This window comes from Physeter macrocephalus, chromosome 9 (assembly GCF_002837175.3).
Source record: "Physeter macrocephalus isolate SW-GA chromosome 9, ASM283717v5, whole genome shotgun sequence".
Classification (NCBI taxonomy): domain Eukaryota; kingdom Metazoa; phylum Chordata; class Mammalia; order Artiodactyla; family Physeteridae; genus Physeter; species Physeter macrocephalus.
Genome location: NC_041222.1, coordinates 102,499,755 through 102,522,864, shown reverse-complemented (window position 1 = coordinate 102,522,864; position 23,110 = coordinate 102,499,755). Strand labels below are relative to the sequence as shown.

General features: G+C 40.4%; 1 protein-coding gene across 2 annotated transcripts in view; it reads left to right on the top strand.

Moving 5' to 3' along the window:
* Nucleotides 1-23,110, top strand: part of SAP30 (Sin3A associated protein 30) — a 115,581-nt gene that overhangs the window by 52,692 nt on the left and 39,779 nt on the right. For both annotated transcript variants that reach the window (XR_008618300.1, XR_008618299.1), the window contains exon 13: nucleotides 11,861-11,897. The gene's annotated coding sequence lies outside the window, so the exon portion shown is untranslated. The remainder of the gene's footprint in view (nucleotides 1-11,860; nucleotides 11,898-23,110) is intronic.

Below are 23,110 nucleotides of genomic sequence, written 5' to 3'. Positions count from 1 at the left end.
GAATTTGTTGCTGGTTATCTAATACTTTTCCTGGTGGTTACTCGTGTTTAGATCACCTGGAAAGTACATCCCACTCAGAAGGCTTTTCCAATACCTGATGAAACACCCCTTAAGTGTTTCCTCTCTTTTGTTCTGAGTCTGCATTCAACAAGTAACATTCTGATTATGAATTTGGTCTCCCAGTTACCTTGATAACGGGGAGGGGGGGATTGAGGAAACAAGTTTGGAGGTCACTGGAAAGGCTTATTATATACTTGTTACAAATAAGTGAATTTGTGTTTTGTTTGCTATGTCAATCTTTTGAAGGTGTGGTTAGCACAGGTTAGTCCTGCAACCAACATGCCCGCCAGTACAGACAAAATCCACTATTTGGACCTGCACAGCTGAGTGCCAGAACCTGGAATCTCTGGCCATTGCTCCATATGCAGTCTTGTGAGGCTCCACCCACATAGCCCAGGGTCTGTGCCTCTCTTTTTTTTTTTTTTTTTTTTGCTGTACGCGGGCCTCTCACTGTTGTGACCTCTCCCGTTGCGGAGCACAGGGCTCCGGATGCACAGGCTCAGCGGCCATGGCTCACGGGCCCAGCCGCTCCGCGGCACGTGGGATCCTCCCGGACCGGGGCACAAACCCGTGTCCCCTGCGTCGGCAGGCAGATTCTTAACCACTGCGCCACCAGGGAAGCCCTGTGCCTCTCTTTAAATTCAGCATAAACCATCCCCCGTAGTCACCTCCCTACCTGCTTCTTTAAAATTAACAGAGGGTAATTCTAAATTATCTTTTCTGCAGTGACTTCTCGTGTCTTCTAGCCTTGAACCTTAGGAAACAAGTTGCATTACCTGTGATCACACTGTGACCATGTAGTTTTACCCAGTTGCAAACTTTCAGCTTCCTGTGGTCCTTCCTGCCCTCTTCACTTGGAGAGCTGGGCCATGGTGAGGCCACATGAGGATGTACTGAGTCTCCCCCTGTACCCCTTGATCAGGTAACTTGAAAGGAGTGCATGTTCTCATCCACAGGAGCAGAACTAGAATGGCACTTCTGTCTGTCAGCTGTGCCCTCAATAGCTGTGAGCTTGGCCCTTCCCCCATCAGAGAAACGGTCCTTCAGTGACCTGCCCTGGCATCCTCATCCCCGACTCTCACAAAGGCACCATCGCTTTAAGGACTTTTGCTGAGTCTTCACCTTCCTACGGAGTAAGTTGGTGGCACCATGCGCCCCTTGGTGGACACTCCACACTGGTTGTTTGCTGGAGGGCATTTGTCCACTTTGGTGACCAATAGTGTTTGCTCATTTCCAGAATGAGATGGAAGCAGGAATGACCCAACTCTGGAAATTACCTATTAGCCTTACATCCCAGAAATTGCCCTGTGTCCCTTGAAAACAGCAAGCTATCTTCCCTTTAAATGCAAAATAGGAATATCAGTATTGCATATTAATTTCTTCTTCCCCTAATTGGGAGAGTTGACCGAAGGACTAATAATGATGACTGTTGTAAAAATGTTCTTAAAATAGTTGTTTCAAAGATAAGAGATGCATTTACTGCAACCGAGATTTATGAAGGTTCTGTGAGATGGCAAAATGGGGTTTGCAACGCAGGATGTTTACTGCTTCCAGAGGCTGTGGCTAATCTCTCATGAAAGTAAGTTTTCAGTTGGGTAGAGATTGAGTAATTAGAACAGAGATGCATTGTGTAACTCCTTCTTCCTCCTTATTTATCGTGAGCCAGTGAATACCCTCAGTCTCAAGCTGCAGGCCAGCTTAATAGATTTGATTTTTGAGTGTCTCGCATCATGAGAGCTCAGCAGTTCTTGGAAGAAATGCCCACAGATAACCAAGGCCTTGTATCTGTCTCTGTGCTGATGTTGAACTTGTCTGACAGATTCACCTAAGGGCATCCTAACAGCCTTTTCTTTAAAGGGAAAGAGAACTGACATTTACCGATTACTTACTCTGTAGGCATACTATCTTTATTTCTCATGGCTAATCTATGAGATTGGTATTATTTTCCCTATGTTATAGGTGGGATGGAGACCAGAGAGATTAAGTAACTTGCTCCAGGTAATAGAAAACCTTCGAAGCTGAAGACAAACGTGCTCTCTTCTGCTCAGTTTTATACAGGAGAAGTGAGGTGATAATACAGTCGAGCTGGATTTCTGGATTTAAAACCAGGCCTGTCTGACCCCAAAGCCACGGCTCCTTCTGCTGTGCTGTGTTGCCATATTGACATACAAGAGGCTCGATAAATGCCTAAGGGTTTTTTTCTTTTTTTTTAGTTTTGCTACTCTGAATTGTGTTTTTCAATTGTGTGTGTATCTGGCAAAATGCACATAATATATAATTTACCACCTTACCCATTTTTAAGAGCACAGTTCCGTGGTATAAATACATTCATAATACTGTGCAACCATCACATCTCCGTCACTTTTTTCATAAAACTGAAGCTCTGGGACTTCCTGGTGGCGCAGTGGTTAAGAATCCACCTGCCAATGCAGGGGGCATAGGTTCGATCCCTGGTTCGGGAAGATCCCACATGCCATGGAGCAGCTAAGCCCGTGCGCCACAACTACTGAGCCTGCACTCTAGAGCCCATGTGCCACAACTACTGAAGCCCGTGCACCTAGAGCCTGTGCTCCACAACTACTGAAACCCATGCACCTAGAGCCCGTGCTCTGCACCAAGAGAAGCCACCTCAATGAGAAGCCTGCACACCAAAAGGAAGAGTAGCCCCCGCTCGCCACAACTAGAGAAAGCCCACGCGCAGCAACAAAGACCCAAAATGCAGCCAAAAATAAATAAAATAAGAAAAAAAAAAGAAAAGAATCTTAAAAAAAACACCTGAAACTCTATTCCTACTGAACAATAACTCCCTCATCCCTCTTCCTCTAGCCCCTGGGAACCACCATTGTACTTTCTGTCTCTACAAATTTGACTATTTTTAGTACCTCATATAAGTGGAATCACAGTATTTGTCTTTTTGTGATTGCCTTATTTTAGCATATTGTCCTCAAGTTTCATGCACATTGTAGTATATTGTAGAATTTCCTTCGCTTTTAAGGCTGAGTAATAGTTCATGTATGTATGTATTACATTTTGCTTCTCCATTCATCTGTCAATGGACCCTTGTCTTATTTCCACATTTTATTTATTGTCAATAATGCTGCTGTGCACATAGGTGTACAAATATCTCTTTGAGACCTTGCTTCCTTTGGGATATATACCCCAGAAATAGAATCGCTGGATCATATGGTAATTCTATTCTTAATTTTTTGAGGTGCCTCCATACTATTTTCCACAGCACGTGTACCATTTCATATTCACACTAACAGTGCACAAGGGTTCCAATTTCTCTGCATCCTCGCCGACACTTATTGTTTTGTCTTTTTGATAGTAGCCATCTTAATGGGTGTGAGGTAGTATCTTATTGTAGTTTTGATTTGAATTTCTCTAATAATTAGTGATGTTGAGCATCTTTTCATGTACTTATTGGCCATTTGGATATCTTTGAAATTTGTATATCAAGTCCTTTGCCCATTTTTGATTGAGTTGTTTGTTTTTTGTGTTGTTGAGTTTTAAGAGTTCCCTCTATGTTCTATATGTTCTGGATATTAATTCCGATATTAATCAGATATATGATTTACAAATATTTTCTCCCCTTCTGTGGGTTGCCTTTTTACTCTGTTGATAGTGTCTTTGATGAACAGAATTTTAAAATTTTCATGAAGTCCCATATGGTGTCACATCCAAGAAATCATTGCCAGATCCAATGTTGTGAAGCTTTGACTCAAGTTTTCTTCAAAGAGTTTTTTTTCCCCTCTTTGGCCTTACATTTAGGTCTTTTATCCATGTAGAGTTAATTTTTATATATGGTGTTAGTTAAGGACGCAACTTCATTCTTTTGCATGTGGATATCCAGTTTTCCCAGCACCATTTGTTGAAAAGACTTCTTTCCCCATTGAATCGTCTTGGCATCCTTGTCAAAAATCAGCTGACTGTATATGCAAGGGTCTATTTCTGGGTTTTCTATTCCATTATTGTTATGTCTGTCCTTATGCCAGTGCAACACTGTTTTGATTTCTGTAGCTTTGTGGTAAGTTTTGAAATCAGGAAGTGTGAGTACTCAAGTTTTGCTTTTCTTTTTCAAGATTGTTTTAATTATTCAAGGTCCCATGAGATTCTCTATGAATTTTAGGATGGGATTTTTCTATTTCTGCAAAAAAAAAATGTCATTGGGATTTTGATAGGGATTCCATTTAATTTGTAGATTGTTTGGGGTAATATTGACATTTTAACAATATCAGGTCTCGCAATCAGTGAATGTGGGATCTATTTTCATTTATTTATCTCTTTAATTTCTTTCAGCAATGTTTTATATTTTTCACTGAACAAGTGTTTCACTTCCTTGGTAAAGTTAATTCCTAAGTATTTTATTCTTTTCCATATTATAAATGGAATTGTTTTTGTAATTTCCTTTTTAGATTGGTCATTATTAGTATATACAAATGCAACTAATTTTTATGTATTGACTTTGTGTCCTGATACTTTGCGGAATTCATTTATTAGTTCTAATAGTTTTCTTTGTGTGGAATCTTTTAGGGTTTTCTATATGTGAGATAATGTCATCTACAGAGATAATGTTACCTCTTCTTTTTCAGTTTGGATGCCTCTTATTTCTTTTTCTTACCTAATTGCTCTGGGTAGAACACCAGTACTATGTACAATGGAAGTGGTGAAAGCAGGCATCCTTGTCTTGTTCCTGATATTAAAGGAAAAGTTTTCAGTCTGTCACCATTGAGTATGATGTTTGCTCTGGGTTTTTTGTATATGGCTTTTACTGTGTTGAGGTAGTTTTCTTCTTCTATTCCTAGTTTTTTCAATGTTTTTACCATGAAAGGACGTTGAATTTTGTCAGAAGCGTTTTCTACATCAATTGAGATGATCATGTGTGATGTTTTTTCTTTCTTTCTGTTAATGTAGTGTATTACATTGATGTTTGTATGGTGAACCATCCTTGCATTCTGGGAGTTAATCCCACTTGGGCATGGGGCATAATCCTTTTAATATGTTGTTGAATTTGATTTGCTAGCATTTTGTTGAGGATTTTTGCATCAGTGTGCATGAGGGATATTTGTTTGTAGTTTTATTGTTGTGTCTTTATCTGGCCTTTGGTGTAAGGGTAATTCTCGCCTCATTGAATGAATTAAGAGGTGTTCCATCCTCTTGGATATTTTGGAAAAGTTTAAAAGAAGGATTGATATTAGTTCTTCAAATGTTTGGTAGTATTTGCCAGTGAAGCGACTAGGTCCAGGGCTTTTCTCTGTCTGGAGATTTTTAAAATTCAGTCTCCTTACTAATTGTAGGTCTATACACATTTTCTATTTCTTCATGATTTAGTCTTGGTTGGTTTTGTGTTTGTAGGAATTTGTCCATTTTATCTATGTTGTGCAACATGTTGGTATATAATTGTTCATAGTATTCTCTTACATCCTTTTTCTTTCTTTAGAATCAATAGTTATGTCCCCCCTTTTATTTCTGATTTTTGTAATTTGATTCTTTTGTCCTTTATTCTTAGTCCAGTAGCTAAAGGTTTGTCAATTTTGTTGATCATTTTGAAGAGCCAACTTTTGGTTTCATTGATTTTCTTGATTGTTTTTCTCTTCTCTGTTTTATCTCTATTCTAGTCTTTATTATTTCCTTCCTCCTGCTAGCTTTGGGTTCAGTTTGTTCTTCTTTTTCTAGTTCCTTAATTTATAAAGTTAGGTTGTTGATTTGCTATCTTTTTTTTTTTTTTTTTTGCTGTACCATGTGTCATGTGGGATCTTATTTCCCCTGACCACAGATTGAACCCATGCCCCCTGCATTGCAAGCACGGAGTCTTAACCAATGGACCGCCAGGGAAGTCCCATCTTTCTTGTTTTTTTTATTGAATATAGTTGATTTACAATGTTGTGTTAATTTCTGCTGTACAGCAAAGTGATTCAGTTATATATATATATATATATATATATATATATATATATATATATATATATATATATACACACACACATATATACACACACATTCTTTTTTCTTTTCTTTTCCACTATGGTTTATCTCAGGATATTGAATATGGTTCCTTGTGCTATACAGTAGGACCTTGTCATTTATCCATTCTATATGTAATAGTTTGCATCTGCTAACCGCAAACTCCCAGTCCATCCCTCCCCCAACCCCTCCCCCTTGGCAACTAAAAATCCTTGGCAACTACAAGTCTGTTCTCTGTGTCTGTGAGTCTGTTTCTGTTTTGTAGATAAGTTAATTTGTGTCATATTTTAGATTCCACATATAAATCATATCACATGGTATTTGTCTTTCTCTTTCTGAGTTACTTCACTTAGTTTGATAATCTCTAGGTTCATCCATGTTGCTGAAAATGGCATTATTTCTTTCTTTTTTAAGGCTGAGTAGTATTCCATTGTATATATATACCACATCTTTTTTATCCATTCAGCTGTCAGTGGACATTTAGGTTGTTTCCATGTCTTGGCTATCATAAATAGTGCTGCTGTGAACATAGGGGTGCATGTATCTTTTTGTTTGTTTGTTTGTTTTTTGGTTTTTGGTTTTTTTTGCGGTACGCGGGCCTCTCACTGTTGTGGCCTCTTCAGTTGCGGAGCACAGGCTCCGGACGTGCAGGCTCAGCGGCCACGGCTCACGGGCCCAGCCGCTCCGCAGCGTGTGGGATCTTCCCGGATCGGGGCACGAACCCGTGTCCCCTGCATCGGCAGGCGGACTCTCAACCACTGCGCCACCAGGGAAGCCCGCATGTATCTTTTCAAATTAGAGTTTTGTCTGGGTATATGCCCAGTAGTGGGATTGCTGGATCATATGGTAGCTCTACTTTTAGTTTTTTAAGGAACCTGCATACTGTGCTCCATAGTGGCTGCACCAATTTACATTCCCACTGACAGTGTAGGGGGGTTCCCTTTTCTCCATACCCTCTCCAGCATTTGTTATTTGTAGACTTTTAATGATGACCATTCTGACTGGTGTGAGGTGGTAGCTCATTGTAGTTTTGATTTGCATTTCTCTAATAATTAGTGATGTTGAGCTTCTTTGGAGAAATGTCTGTTTAAGTCTCCTGACCATTTTTCTATTGGGTTGGGGTTTTTTTGTTTTTTTTTGTTGAGTTGTTCTTTCTTATTTTTAAAGTAAGTGTTTATGGCTATAAGTTTCCCAATTAGCAACACTTACACTTCATCCCATAAGTTTTGGCATGTTGTGTTTTTGTTTTCATTAGTCTGTAAATATTTTCTAATATCTTTTGTATTTTCTTCTTTGATCCATTGCTTGTTGAAGTGTATTGTTTAATTTCCACAATTTTGTGAACTTTTTAGTTTTCCTTCTGTTGTTGATTTCTAACTTCTGTGCATTGTGGTTGGAGAAGATATTTTGTATGATACCCATCTTTCAAAATTTGAGACTTCATTTGTGGCCTAACCTATATTCTATCCTGGGGGATAGCCCATGCACACCTGAGAAGAATATACATGCTATTGTTGTGTTTGTTAGATCTGGTTGATCTATTGTATTGTTAAGTGTCTATTTCCTTTCTTATCTTCTGTCTGGTTTTTTGGTTTTTAAAAAAAATTTTTATTGGAGTATACTTGACTTAAAATGTTGTGTTAGTTTCTGCTGTACAGTAAGGTGCTGTCTGGTTGTTTTATCCATTATTATGATAATGGATCATGAATCATCCAACTATTGTAAAATTGTTTCATTTCTCCCTTCAATTCTGTCGGTTTTAATTTCACATATTTTGATGCACAAATGTTTATCATTGTTTTATCTTCTTGCTTTATTGAAACTTTTATTAATATACAGTGTCTTTCTTTGTTGTAAACTTTTTCAATTTTACGTATTTTGTCTGATATTTTTATATCCACCCATGCTCTCTTTTGGTTGCTATTTGCATGGAGTAACTTTTTCCATCCTTTGTTTTCACTCTATTTGTGTCTTTGGATCTAAAGTGGGTCTCATAGATATAGTGGTATCATGTGTTTTTATCAGTTCTGCCAATCTTTGTCTTTTGATTGAAGAGTTTAAACTATTTACACTTAAAGTAATTACTGATAAGGAGAGATTTACTTCTGTGATTTTGCTATTTGTTTCCTAAATACCTTGTAGCTTTTTTATTGCTCATTTCCTGTGTTAGTCTTCTTTTGTGTTCAGTTGATTTTTTATAATGAGATGTTTAAATTCCTTTCTCATTTCCTTTTGTGTATATTCTATAGCTGTTTTCTTTGTGGTTACCACCACAAGGATTACATTTAACATCCTCAAGTTATAACAGTATAGTTTGAATTTATACCAGCCTAACTTTAATAACATACCCAAACTCTGCTCCTTTACAGCTCCATCCCCAGCCCTTTCAGCTGTTGATGTCATAAAATTACATCTTTCTACATTGTGTGCCCCAAAACATAAACTAATGTATTTTAAAAATCCAGTAGTGTCCTAAATCATGTAGAAAACAAAAAGTGGAGTTACAAACTATTGTTAAAATAATACTAGCTTTGATAATTATTCATGTATTTACCTTTATTGAGATCTTGATTTCTTCATATAGATTTGAGTTACTGTTATGGTTTCTAGTGTCTTTTTATTTCTTGCAGGACTCTTGAGCATTTCTTGCAGGACAGGTCCACTGGTAACAAACTCTCTCGCTTTTATATTGATGTCTTAATTTGTCCCTTACTTTCGAAGGGCAGTTTTGCTAGACATAGAATTCTTGGTTGACGGTTTCTTTTCTTTTAGCATTTTGACTATATCATCCCACTGCCTTATGGTCTCCAACGATTCTGATGAGAAATCTGCTGATAATCCTATTGAGGATCCCTTGTATGTGATTATTTGCTTCTCTCTTGCTGGTTTCTAGATTTTCTCTTTTTCTTTGGCTTTCAGTTCATCTTACTTGGAGCTTATTGAGCCTGTTGGATATTTTTTTCTTAATTTTTTTTGGGGGGCCACACCACACATCATGTGGGATCTTAGTTCCCTGACCAGGGATTGAACCCATGCCCCCTGCAGTGGAAGCGTGGAGTCTTAACCACTGGACCGCCAGGGAAGTCCCCTGTTGGATATTTATATTCATGTTTTTCACCGAGTTTGGGAAGTTTTCAGCCATTATTTCGAAAGATATCCTCTCTGCCATTTTCTCTCTCTTCTCTTTCTGGGACTCCCACTGTGCGGTGTTGGTCTGCTTTTCGGTACCTCAGGTCCCTTAGGTTCTATTCACTTTTCTTCAGTCTCTTTACTTTCTGTTCCTCATACTTGATCATTCCCTTTGTCCTTTCTTTAAGTTTGCTCATTCTTTCTCTGCCTGCTCAAATCTGCATTTGAATTCCTCTAGTGAATTTTTAACTTCAGTTATTTTACTTTTCAGCTCCAGAATTTCCTTTGGACCTCTTTTAAGATTTTCTATCTCTTTACTGATATTTTCATTTTGATCATACATTGTTTTCTTGACTTTCTCCACATGTTCGTTTAGTTCTTTGAACATTTTTATGCAGCTGTTTTAAAGTCTTTGTCTAATATTTCTTCTATTGGATCTTTATCAGGGACAGTTTCTATCGATCTATTTTATTTCTTTGAATGGGCCATACTTCCCTGCTTCTTTGTATGCCTTGTGACTTTTTGGGGTTGAAAACTGGACATTTGAAACTAGTAATGTGGTAACTCTGGAAATTATATTCTCTGCCTTCTCCCAGGGTTTGCTGTTTTTTGTTACTGTGTTTGTTTATTGTTTTTGTTTTTTGATTCCATAGACTGTCTCTCAGCTGAGGGTGTTTCAGGTGTAAACTTCAGGTATTCTTAAGTCTCTTCTGAGACTTTCCCTGGGCATGCCCAGTCACTTTCTAATTTTCCCCATATATGCAGTCATTTTTTAATAGTCTAGTCTTTAATATCTGACTACCAAAAGGGGGAAAAGAAAAATAAATGGGGTAAAAAAAGGGCACTGTCCCTTTAAATCTCCTGGCTGTCACTTCAGCCAGATGAGGAGGGACTTGTATTAGTGGGGGAGGGGCTACAACAATGGACACTGCCTCTTTGTCTGCCCCTCTGTGATCAGAAGCAGTGACCAGTGACCAGAGCACAGATCACTGATGTCGTTTTTGCCCACCCAGACTCCTGCAAGCTGTGCAAAGCTGCTCTGGGAACCATGCACAGCTGCCTGCCATGGGGTTGGGGATGGGTAGCTGCTGCTGTGCTGAGAGCTGAAACTGGCCAAAATGAACAGTCCAAGTCTTCCGTGGACATTGCAAGCCTTAAGTAAGCTGTCCAGGGTTCCACAATAGTTACATCAGACAGATTTCTGCCAGTGCAATTTTTGTCTGGGGGTGGGGGAGACAGATTCTTAGTGCTTCCTACTGCACCATCTTCCCAGAATCTGCCAAGAGTTTAAAAAACAGATTTTCTTTTTTTTTTTTTAAGAGCAGTTTTAGGCTCATAGCAAAACTGAGTGAAAGGTACAGAGATTTCCCATACATTCCCCCATCCCCATTATCAACAGAGAAATGCCTCTGGATTTTGTAAGATAAAATCATGTGTAAGAAAACATTTCTTGAGAAAAGGCCAAGTCTGGCCCTTTTAGGATGAAAGCTTGTGCACCGGGGATTCCTCAGTACCTATGAGGGAGAAGCCCTCATGGTTCCTTCTTCTGAGTGTACACGTGAAGTGCAGGAATAACAGTAATACTGCCACCCAAAGTCATGTGTTTTCTGTCAGTGGCCCCAACATTTTCCTACTTATCCAGGAGTCATCTTTCATAATGACTTATCCTACTTGAAGCCTCTTTATTTAAATAGTTGCCAAGTTCTAGAGGTTCTGTTGCTGTAACATCTCACCCATTGCTATGCTCACTCCCACTCTTCTATTTCTTTTTCATTCCTTTGGCCACGCCATGCGGCGTGTGGGATCTTAGTTCCCTGACCAGGGATTGAACCCGTGCCCTCTGCATTGGGAGCACAGAGTCCTAACCACTGGACCACCAGGGAAGTCCCCACTCTTCTATTTCAGACCCGTGTACGTGGGTTCTTTTCTGTCCTAAGAGTCTCCTAAACAGTTCTCCCCCGTGCCAGACACTCCCCTCACATGGCAACTAGATGCATCACCCTAGAGCACAGCTCCAATTACCTCATGCTTCTGCTCAAAAACAGAGAAACTCCCCTATTCCAACATCAAAGCAGGGAAACTGGGCAGTCCCCAGTTTCCTGGGGTCCTTTCCCAAAGCCTGAGGTCCTAGGACTAGAGTGAGCATTTTGTTTCTGGGCGCTGTTCCCTCAACGTGGTGCTTTCTGAGCAACTACCAGATGCAGAAGTTCTGCTTTATAACAGTCTATGAGGAGAAAATAGTAACTTTCTAGACTCTCCAACCTTCACCCCAGAAAAGCCTCTGTCCTTTTCCATTAAGTTGTTTTCTAGCGCCACCTGGTGTTAGAACTAAGCAGCAGTGGCTCTAGAGAAAAAGGAAGAGCGCGCTGTAAATGTTTTACCCCAAACTGAGGATCTTTAGCACCAGAAAGGAACCTTAGAGATCATTTAGACAGATGCCTTGTTTTATAGATCAGTAATTTATCCAGGATTTAGGGCAAGAACTGAATCCACATTTCAGTCCCAGGCTCCTCAATTTTCCAACACATCCCCCCGACCCCCTCCTACCTCAGCCCCATACCTTCTTAAGCCTCGAAAGGAATTGGGCCAGAGTGATGATGCCACCTTTGGAAGAAGACAACAAAAGGATATTAACTTTTATTGATTCCTCATTATAAGTCAGTTACTGTACTGGGTCCATTTATAATATCTCATTTATTCTTCACAGGTAGCCTGTTCTTATTCCTGTTTCACCGACGGACAAGGTAAGGTTCAGAGAGATTGAGTGACTCATTACAGTTACGTTGTATTATTTGTTCACAATTATTCACTCCCTCCTTGCCTTTGCCATACTTCTGTGTCTGGGCCACATATATACTCACTCCCCTGCCCTCACTGACTTTGGTCTCAGCTACTTCGACTTTCTTTGGTCAATGGAACGTGAATGAAATTGATCGGTACCCCACGAGAGCAGAAGTTTTAAGTTCCGTGATGCCATTAGATGCACTTCAGCCCTGACCTCCTCTGTGGGGACAACATAACTGAGAGGGTAGCAGTCCCTCCAGCCCTGCCCTTGGAATAGGACACATGTGGAGCAGGGCCAAGCCTGTCAGTCACAACTGACCCACAGTTAGCCTGCAGCCCTTGTGAAACATGAGCAAAAAATAGATATTTGTCCTTTAAGCCAGCGTTCCCCAACTTTTTTGGCACCAGGGACCAGTTTCGTGGAAGACAATTTTTCCACAGACCTGGAGCGGGGGTTGGTTTCAGGATGATTCAAGCCCGTTACATTGACTGTGCACTTTATTTCTATTATTATTACATTGTACTATATAATGAAATAATTATACATCTCACCATAATGCGGCATTAGTGGGAGCCCTGAGCTTCCTTTCACTTGCCACTCACTGATAGGGTTTTGATGTGAGTGTGCAAGCAATTGACTTATTATGGTCTCTGTGTGGTCAGACCTCTCTGCTAAGGATAATCTGTATTTGCAGCCACTCCCCAGAACTAGTGTCACCACCTCGGCTCCACCTCAGATCATCAGGCATTAGATTCTCATAAGGAGCCTGCAACCCAGATCCCTCGCGTGCACAGTTCACAGTGGGGTTCGCGCTCCTATGAGAATCTAATGCCGCTGATCTCTCAGGAGGTGGAGCTCCGGTGGTAATGCGAGCGATGGGGAGCGGCTATAAATACAGATGAAGCTTCACTCGCTCTCCTGCCGCTCACCTCCTGCTGTGCGCCCGGTTCCTAACAGGTCGTGGACCAGTACCTGTCGGTGGCCCCGGGGTTGGGGACCCCTGCTTTAAGCCAATGAGAATTTGGGGTTGTTTGTTGCTGCAGCAAAGCTGACCCATACAGGATTGAACACAAGTCTGACTGACTCCAAAATCTCTCTGGAAACTGTGAAAAAGAACCCTGCTCCCAGGGTGATGTCTAATGTAACGAATTTAAGAACCCATGTGTTAGGTCTTAAGTTGCTAAGGTTCTCGCCTCCTTGGAGTCTTTGCTTAATTCTACCCTTTCACTGACGGTTATCTTGAGGATCCAGCTTAATTCTGCAACCTGCTTCTCCAGCTCCACCTCCTCAGTGCTTTTGATTCCCTTTACTTTGATTTACTTTTTCTTCTTTTTAAAAGCAGTTATTACCTTCCAAAATACAGTTAACTTATTTATAATGTATACAGTTTAAATGCTGCCCAGCTGAATGTTAGGAGGGAAGGGTTTTTTTGTGTGTCTGTTTTGGTTATTGTCATTGTCCTTCCTTAAACAGTGCCTGGCACGTAGTAGGTGCTAAAACGTATCTGTTAAATGAATGAATGAAAATAGGAGGACACTTCTGAAATCACGGTAGCTGTTGTGTTTTACTAGCTTGACCAGTAGAGGTCATAGATGAGTTCTTTAAATATCTCGGACCTGCAACTACTTTTATGTGTGTTTCATGTCAGGGTCTGTTCACTGTGGATGCCTCGGGGATTAGTGTGGGTTGCCACGTGGCAATGATCAATCTGATGGTGGCATTTGGCATATATCATAAAAACTGCTGAAAGTGAAAAATTGATGATGTCTCAGATTGGTTTCTCCTCCATCTATGACCTAGTCTTGGGAGCCAAGAAAAAAAAAATGGCAAATAGGATGCAAGATGGCGCAGAAAGTGTCGGCTTTAAGGTTGCGTCTGTTTATATAAGTTGCTTGTAAATAAAAGTTAAATTCAGTCAAACAATCAGAGAGGATAGTAAATGCTTATTGGCAACTGCAAAGCTATTTGCCTAGATTAACAATGGAACCTTCCAAAAGTGTCTGTGTGTGTGTGTTTACAGATACAGCCTAGTAATACTGGAACACTTCACTGACCTTTTCCTCTCCTCTATTACAACAAAAAATGGAATCACAAGCCGTGATTCTGCCTGCAGGTGGTTTATTCTCCCTGGTTCCATAGCTCATGCTAAACGTCACAGTGTGTAACTTGCACGGGGGGTAGATTTAAAGGGATGATGAGACTGGATTGGAAGCAAATCATTTTCTTCAGGTTGCATATGATTGATGAGTTCAAGGATAAAAATTTGAGAAGGAAGGAGGTCTAATTTGTTGCTTGCCTCTCACACACCAGGCACTGAGCTAAATACTTTTACAGGTCATCTCATTCACCGTGCCTGAAGTGAACAGTGTCAAAGATAGCACCTAGCACTTAGTGAAAGCTCAAACATTACTGAATAAATGAGTGAGGGAGTCGATGACCGTTAGGAAAAGGATCTGTATCTTTGTTTTGTTTTGGGGGGTTGTTCCAGGGGGTTGATTTGTTTTATTGCCTCTGTAGAGCTAAATCCAATTGAAACGCAGAATGTGGGTACATTTGTGTTTGGTGTTTATTCATATCACGTGTCCACTTACTGGGCACTGAAAAAGGATGCCTAGAAGGTGGTTCCTGTCACGAGACACTGAAAGGTAGGCGTGGATGGCGAGCTTAGGGGAACGGGCGTTAATTTTGGTCCTGCTGTGAAGCTGACCTTTCCTTTAGTGTCTGTGCGATGAAAATTGTAATCACATAACTTCTACTGATTCTACTTGACGCATGTCATGAGACAAATGTGAGATGCCCTATTTGAAAGGTTTTGTGGTGAATCAATGGGAAAGGTAGCCAATAGTGGGAGTTTAATGAAAGTATTTTGTGATGGCCCTTGGGGAGGGCCTGGGACTAAGTCACAAACTCCGTCCTGCAGCACATGTTGCTCTGGCTTTGTCTCCATCCGTGGATGAACAAAACAGGACAGTAATGCCAATATCATGTACCACCTATACCTCTTCTGCCTCTATGGTTGGGGTGGATTGCCAGACTGAAGAACTTCATTATGTTTGAATATCAGAGATGATGGTTTTCTTGAGCTCTGTGTTGGTAAACAGCCAGATAACATAGTTTTATTCTATTTTGAGGCTTGTAGGCAGATAAACGCAGGGGTAGATTCTCCTATGTGATGATATGAAAGAGATTTCGCCAGCTACTCAAGAATACTTTGAGTGTGGGGCATCAGGCGGGGGAGGGGGACAAGGAGCCACAGGAAGAGTTCCCCCCAAGAGTTTATGGAGATGCATCCTCACTCCAACAGAAGTGAAATAGGACTTCTTTCCTCTCCCCTCTCTTTTCCTCCTCTCCCTTGCTTAGAGCTTTCTTTGAGTATTAGGCATGTGATATATTCATCGCAAGCATAATCGGTACACAGAATGTAGAAATGCCAAGTGTGCGTGAACAAATTAGAGGTTCTTAGTCAAATCCAAACAAACATATACTTGATAATGGCTTTGGCTGAAATGTATTTTTATATTTTGTAGCGTGTTCCCATTTGCCTGTGGTTAGCAAAGATTAAGCTTGCCAAACTTTAATGCGGTACAAATGCCATGTTCAAGGCAAAACAAGTGCACTGTTACAGGATCTGGCAAATCTAAAGCATTATCAACAGCTGTGGTTTTCAAATACTTTGTGAGACTGGAAAAATAAAGCACATGTGCGTTAGAGTGGGCATTTACGTTCCCATTAATTTTTTAAAATATAGTTTGCGGTTACTGGTAGTTTCACATGGCTTTATAGTCACAATCAAGTTCTGATTACATGTGATAATAGCCAGAAGGCAGAAATTGATTGAGTCCCTTATTAATTAATTAATTAAGGATTCACTGAGAGAAATCTCTGTTCATGGACATATACTTGGTGCTAATTGTAGCGAATCACTTCCCACCCCTCCCCATCCAGACTTTTGCCAGAATTGCCATGAGTATAAGTGTTCATTTGAATTTCATCCCATTCCATTTATCACCATCAAAGGACACATCTTTAGAAATAAAAAGGTCAAAAGGAAGGAGAATTTGTCGTAGGGATAATGAAGGAAAACAGCAATTCTAAATTGTTAAACAGTTGACTTCTATATAGGAGGGTTCTGTATTATGGTTCAAAGTGTCTGATGTTGAAAACCATTTGAAAAGTGACAAGAGGGCTTCCCTGGTGGCGCAGTGGTTGAGAATCCGCCTGCCGATGCAGGGGACGCGGGTTCGTGCCCCGGTCCGGGAAGATCCCACATGCCGCGGAGCGGCTGGGCCCGTGAGCCGTGGCCGCTGAGCCTGCGCGTCCGGAGCCTGTGCTCCGCAACGGGAGAGGCCACAACAGTGAGAGGCCCGCGTACAGCAAAAAACAAAAAACAAAACAAAACAAAACAAAACAAGTGACAAGAAAATTGACATTTTGCTTTACCTAATGACTCGAATTGATAAGGTTTCATCATAAATATCACCGTATATGACACAGATCATTATTTATCAATATCTTGGCTTTTCATTTTCTATTTTGAAAGTTAAATCCACTTATCACAATTACAACTCTGTACAATCAATTAAAAATTACCTGTCAGAGATTATCTGAAGTCCAGATTATCTGTGTAGGGTCAGAATTTACCCTGTTTTATAAAGAGCAGGCTCAAAGGGTCACATTTCACCTTTGTGCCGGTGTTGGTTTTAGCTACCTTCAAGAAGCCCTGAGTGATCATGGTTTACTTCACAAAAAAGTAAGGGGAAGCTACCATGAACCTCATGACATTAGGTTGGTTGGAAAGAAAAAATAATCTGAGTTATTCAAGTACTAATTGTGCACTTTAAAATTGATTTCATTAATTTTAAATATTTTAAATAATATACTTGATAGACACAAACTTGATTTACTCAACACTGTTGCCTGGTAAAAGTCCTTTGAAGATGTATACAAAGATAAGACTTGATCCAGAATTTGCAAATCTAAGTTCCTGTATGGTCTAGATGTCCAAATCACTATTTTCTTGGAGATCAGTAATCCAGTTGGACCCATGCATACTTTTTAAATTGAAATAAAGTTCCCAAGAAGAGTTGCTTAACCGTTTCAGTTCCCTGATCAATTTAGCACATTAACTTGTATAGTTGATGAAAAAAATTTTGCTGAAAAAGTTAAATTTTAGGCAATCTGGGGAAATTATATAAATTTGAAATTTAATTCAAATTATTAACAAGAAAACCTTATATTTGTATTCCCCTTTAATGTGAATAAATGCTTTCACATAGTGTAATTCTCTTTATTTCTCTTTTGGTAATATTTTCCTTATAATATTTTGCTGTGGCTATAATCATGCTGATGGGAACTTCACACACAATTAGTTCAAATTAGGGGAGGCTTTAGGGTAAATTGAGCAGATCACCAAAACTTTAGGAATCGGAGGACACCATGAACGGCTTATTTAGCTGTGCTTGGTGGTGTTTCATACTGTAATCATTTAGCTATTTGGTTGTATGTCTCATTTCTTAACAAGATAAAAATTGTATCTTTTTCTCAGGAAGGCAAAACAGTGATATAAAGAGTTGACAGGGTAACAGTTCACTCTACTACAAATAGATATCTCCATTTTGTGTCAACATGTCTCTGAAAAATGACAGATATTCTTAGCTGCTTCTTCTACTAACCCACAGTCGCCTCCTTAAGTAACGTAAACTTGGGATATGTCAGGAGATCAGGATGTACACGACGGGCACAGAGCGCCCTAAAGAGCAGCTGATACGGAGCCAGGCTTCTGAACCATCATACCGAAGGTCATTTTCTGTATACACTGAGCCTAAGAAATGTGTGCAGCTCCTCACTTTGATTTCACAAAGCAGACAAGCTGCTGTAGAAATTGTCAGTCATCATCTGTTTCTGCCCATTTTCCACATTCCTGTGCCAATCATCAGAAAGAAAATTACATATACACTTTATGACTCCTGAACTGACAAAAATTTGCTGCTGTGGAAATACTTGCATGGTTCTGTAACAATGAGTAAACCCAGAAGTAGAAGTATATTTTAAAGAAAAAACAAAAAAAAGGAGTTATCAGTGAGTTGCCAATTTCATGACCACCACTTTGACTTAACTTTTTTGGTCCTGGGGCATTCTTTCCATTTTCCAAAAGCTTTCTCATTACTTATTAGGAGGGTTTAGCCAGAAACTCAGAAGGCATAAGCTGTTCAAAAAGGTCACAGTATGTTTTTCTTGAGTTTCATTCAGCAGCAAGGAATTTTCTGGTTGTTTTAATTGGTAGCTGGCTTCCCAGTAGTTTTCCAATGCAGTCATACTACTTCACTTAATTTAAAAGACATCCATTTCTGTGTCTTTCACACATCTACTGAATCTCTCCTACTTCCCCTAAGGAGTAAGTAAGGTGGCCACTGTGTCTCCAGGCCTTAGTCCTTTGTGCTCTTAGCTCTCTGTGCTCTTTAATTCCATTGGCCAAGACCAATGAGATGCACAAAAAGGCTGGATCTGCAGCATTCATTCCTTAAACCAACCTGTCTCACCAATCTTTTATCTTACTATGTAAGCCCTCCAGTGCCAATCCACCCCTGGAATAATAAGAATATCTCTTCTCTTGTTGCCTTCTGCCTTCCCCTCCCCACCCCTGCATCTTCTCCTGGGACCTAAGAGGGTGTTTCCCAATGGCTATAATAATAACAGGCAGTATTTATTGAGCATTCTCAAGCATTTCCCAGACAATTCAAGGACTTTACACGTAGAGCAGGCCTAGGTATTGACACCTCTGCTGCTGCTTCTATGCCATCACTCCCATGCCGTCAGGGGCTGAGACCCCAAACCAAAAGTTCTCCTGGGGAAGAACTTTTAATTGCCAGACTTAGCAAATAGAATTACAGAAATCCCAGTGAAACTTGAATTTCAGATAAACAATGGGAAAAAATTTAGTGTAAGCATGTCCCAAATATTGCATGAGAGGTACTTATATTTGAAAATGATGTATTGTTTATATATCCTTGCTTCTCCCAAACCAGGTCACTGGCTCTACCTCACTTTCGAGCTTTCTGTGATAACTCACTCCCAAAACATGGGGAAATGAGTCTTCAAAAAGCTCTCCTCGGAATAAACAATATAAAAATTCCTTGATTGTACAATTCTAGGTGTGTCCAGGAAGCCCATGTGCAAACGTAGGTTTGGAGGCAGCACGTTATAGCAGCAAGCACGCGGGCTTTGGAACAGAACAGGTCTGTGTTGCCTGACAGCCCTACCACTACTGCCTGTAGGACTCTGGGTAAGGGCTTTAATCCTCCTATGACGCAGTGTCCTCCTTTATAGTAAAAAGAGAATAAGACTTAAATTGTAAGGTTGTGCATTAGTTTTCTAGGGCTGCTGTAACAAAGTACCACAAACTGGGTGCCTTAAACAACAGAAATGAGTTGTCTCAGAGTCTGGAGGCTGGAAGTTTGGAATCAAGGTGTTGGCAGGGCTGGTTCCTCCTGAGGCTGTGAGGGAAGGGTTTGCTCCAGGTCTCTGTCCTCAGATAGTAGACAGCTGTCTTTATATTCACATGGCATTCTTCCTGTTTGTGTCTCTGTGTCCAAATTTCCCCTTTTTTTAAGAAGGATACCAGTCATTTTGGATGAGGGTCTTCCCTGATACATCATCTTGACCTAATTACCTTTCTAAAGACTATATCTCCAAATAAGGTCCCACTTTGAGGTACTGTGAGTCTGGGCTCCAGTGTATCTTTTGGGGGGAGCAAAATTCGACTCATAACAGGTTGCCAAAAGAATGGAATATGGTAACTTATAGGAGGCACCTAACAGAAACTCTGGATTATAAGAAATACTTAATAAATAGCAGCTTTTATAGTTATTATTAACAGTTCTGTGTTCTGTTGTTTTGTAATGATCTTATGAATACACAGTTACTCTCTGGGATTAATGGACACTAATGGACACATATATAGAAGGTCTAGGTGGGGAAAATGTGTAAGTATCTGGAAAATGTTAGACATAAGAATCAAATATTGAGGACTTCCCTGGTAGTGCAGTGGTTAAGAATCCACCTGCCAATGCAGAAGACCCAGGTTCGAGCCTTGGTCCGGGAAGATCCCACATACCATGGAGCAACTAAGCTTGTGAGCCACAACTACTGAGCCTGTGCTCTAGAGCCTGCGAACCACAACTACTGAGCCCACGCACATAGAGCCCATGCTCCGCAACAAGAGAAGCCTCTGCAGTGAGAAGCCAGCATGCCGCAACGAAGAGTAGCTCCTGCTCACCACAACTAGAGAAAGCCCGCACGCAGCAACAAAGACCCAACGAGGCCAAAAATAAATAAATAAATTTATTTTAAAAAAAGAATCAAATATTGAGAATAAAGGACTTTATGTTTCTGTACGTGTTTGGGGTAGAGCGGAGAGAAAGAGCAGGGACATAAGATAGATGGTGAATAGAGGTGATAGGATTTAACTATCCAGACTGACACATGTTGAATTAACACTCCATTTTACTTCACTTTGAAAACGGAGTCAGAGAGAGACAGAATCAAAGTTTACCCTTGAACAATACAATCTGCCAGAAACAGTCAGAATCATTGTGTTTTTTAGAGCAAAAAAAAAGTCATCAGAGAACCAGTCACTCGATTCTGATGACAGAAAAAGTCAGACTGTAATTATTCTACAAACAGCATTACTTGGAAAATGTTTACTAAAGCAACAGTTTCAAGCCTCTGTGGGATTTAAAAGTGGTGCATTTTCTGTGGCACCTTTCATTTCAATGTATTATTTGAAGAGAGATTCTCACTGCTAATAAAACTAGAAAGGAGAAAATTGCATTTGTTAGTTCGTGAAGAGAAACACCCCGTTTGATCTTGGACATTTCCCTCCAGGATACCCTCCGTGAGTCTGGGTTACTAAGACAACACAGTGGAATGTGTGGCAGGGAGGTTGGGTCTTCAGTACCATGAAGAAGGGTGATTATTTAAGGAGTCTGGCCTCCATTAAGAATAGAACAAGAGGGGGCTTCCCTGGTGGCACAGTGGTTAAGAATCCGCCTGCCTATTCAAGGGACATGGGTTCAATCCCTGGGCCGGGAAGATCCCACATGCCACGGAACAGCTAAGCCCGTGCGCCACAACTACTGAGCCTGCGCTCTAGACCCTGCGAGCCACAACTACTGAGCCCACGTGCCACAACTACTGAAGCCCATGTGCCTGAGAGCCCGCGCACCGCAATGAAGAGTAGCCCCTGCTCGCCACAACTAGAGAAAGCCCACGTGCAGCAACGAAGACCCAACGCAGCCAAAAATAAATAAATTAAATAAATAAATTTTTTAAAAAAGAAGAAGAACAAGAGGAAATATGTTTGATTTGCAGAAGAAAGGATTTAGGCTGGATCCAAATACTCTCTGTATTGGTAATCAGTAAAATAGATGCCCAAGAGAGGCTAAGTAATACCACTCCTAAGGAGATCTATAAAATTATGTTAGAAATTGTATTGTTAATAGTATTTGAAAATCGTAAGGCCTTATGAATCTTCTATCCAGCATATGAGATTTGCATAGTGTAATGCAGCCTGAGGCTCTCATGTGTTTGCAGATTCTCAGGGTTTTATTTCCCATCTCCTTTCCCCCATAGGTCAGGCTAAACAGAAGAGTTTCCTTTAAGTCTTGCTTTGGGAGGGGATAAATGTTTTCAGTTCTCCCCTTTCACAGATGTATAGTAATTCAAGGGTTCTTTATTTGGGGGTGTCAGGTCCAAATTTCTGCCCCTCATGAACCCCAAAATTCGCCTCCTGTACTTTCATAGACATTAAAACTCAAACCCATTGTTAAACCCAGAACAGTCAAAATATCAGTTTCTGGAGTATTTCCCTTACTTTCCTATTAGCACTTAAAAGCATACTTGTTATATTTTTGTCCAGTACATCTAAGTGATTTGTAGTAAGAGGGTTTTCAGATTATCTAATCAGCACTATTAGTAGCAGTGAAAGTCCTGTGTTGTTTTTCACGTATTTATAGTTTGAACATTTCGTTCTTATTTTTTGTCAAGATTCCTTTGTGTATGTAGTCACTTCTGAATGTGAACTTGCTTGATAACCACTTCTGATCGTGTATAGACTTACACTGAAAATACCTTCTTAGGCAAAGTGAAAAGAAGATTTGTGCAAGGTCAGCTTCAGGTTGCCCTCCCTCGGGTTTCAGGTTTGAATTCGGACTGTCTGGAGGGCCTAGATTCCCTAACAAAATAGTTTGAAATGCAGTCTCAGGCCGATAACAATCCTGGAGTCTTCCATAAAAGTTATTAAAAGCCTTCTCTAGAAAGGTGTACTTTCAGCCCTACACAGAATTCCTATAGGTAGTCTCACCAAAACGAACTTGCTATTCTAAATTACAAAATACATGAAAGAAACAATCCAGAATCATCAGCATTAACAACCTGTATAATTAGACCTTAAGAACTTCAGGAAAAATATTTTAAGTACATTTAAAATTGTTAAAGAGAAAAAGCAAACGTTGCTGAAATATTTACAAGGAGTAGTTTTTCAAGCCTACAAAGGGGTTAACTTGTAGGCTCTCCCATAGGTCATTTTACTTATGAAGTAACTCAGGGCCAGAGTTCCGCTTATGGGCAGGAGGGCACTCTGTTATTTTCAGGCCACCCTCTGCACATGCTAAGGTTCAGTGAACAGAACTAAACTTGGGAACGGGAGCCACTGCTGGCCTTCAGTCATGGGCCACTGAGCAAAGGGAAATTTAAATCTGTATTCCAGCTGAAGTCAAGTTTGGAAAGCAAACTGATTAATTCCAAAAGGGTAGAAAGAGTGAGGATCAAGTGAACGAGAAGCAAGACAAAAGCCAGTGAATTTAGGAGGTGGACAAGGTGCTGTTCCTTCAGGCAAAAGCATGCAAGTGGAAGCAACCTTCATAGGTCACCTGCACAGGAGGCTGTGGTTGGGAACTAGCTTGGGGGATATTCAGAAGTGTTGTTTGGACTGTGAAGTAAGGCCAGATCTGCTGAAAGAAATCTAATTTCAGAAAGACTGTGTCTGCTAGGGTGTTAATAGGAGATTCTAATCCCTGGAACTATACATATTTAACTGGGCTTGGTTTCTCCTGCCTCTGCCCCAGGAACTTCTGTCCTTTGTTATGTGGGTGTTGGACACAAAGCTACCAGAGA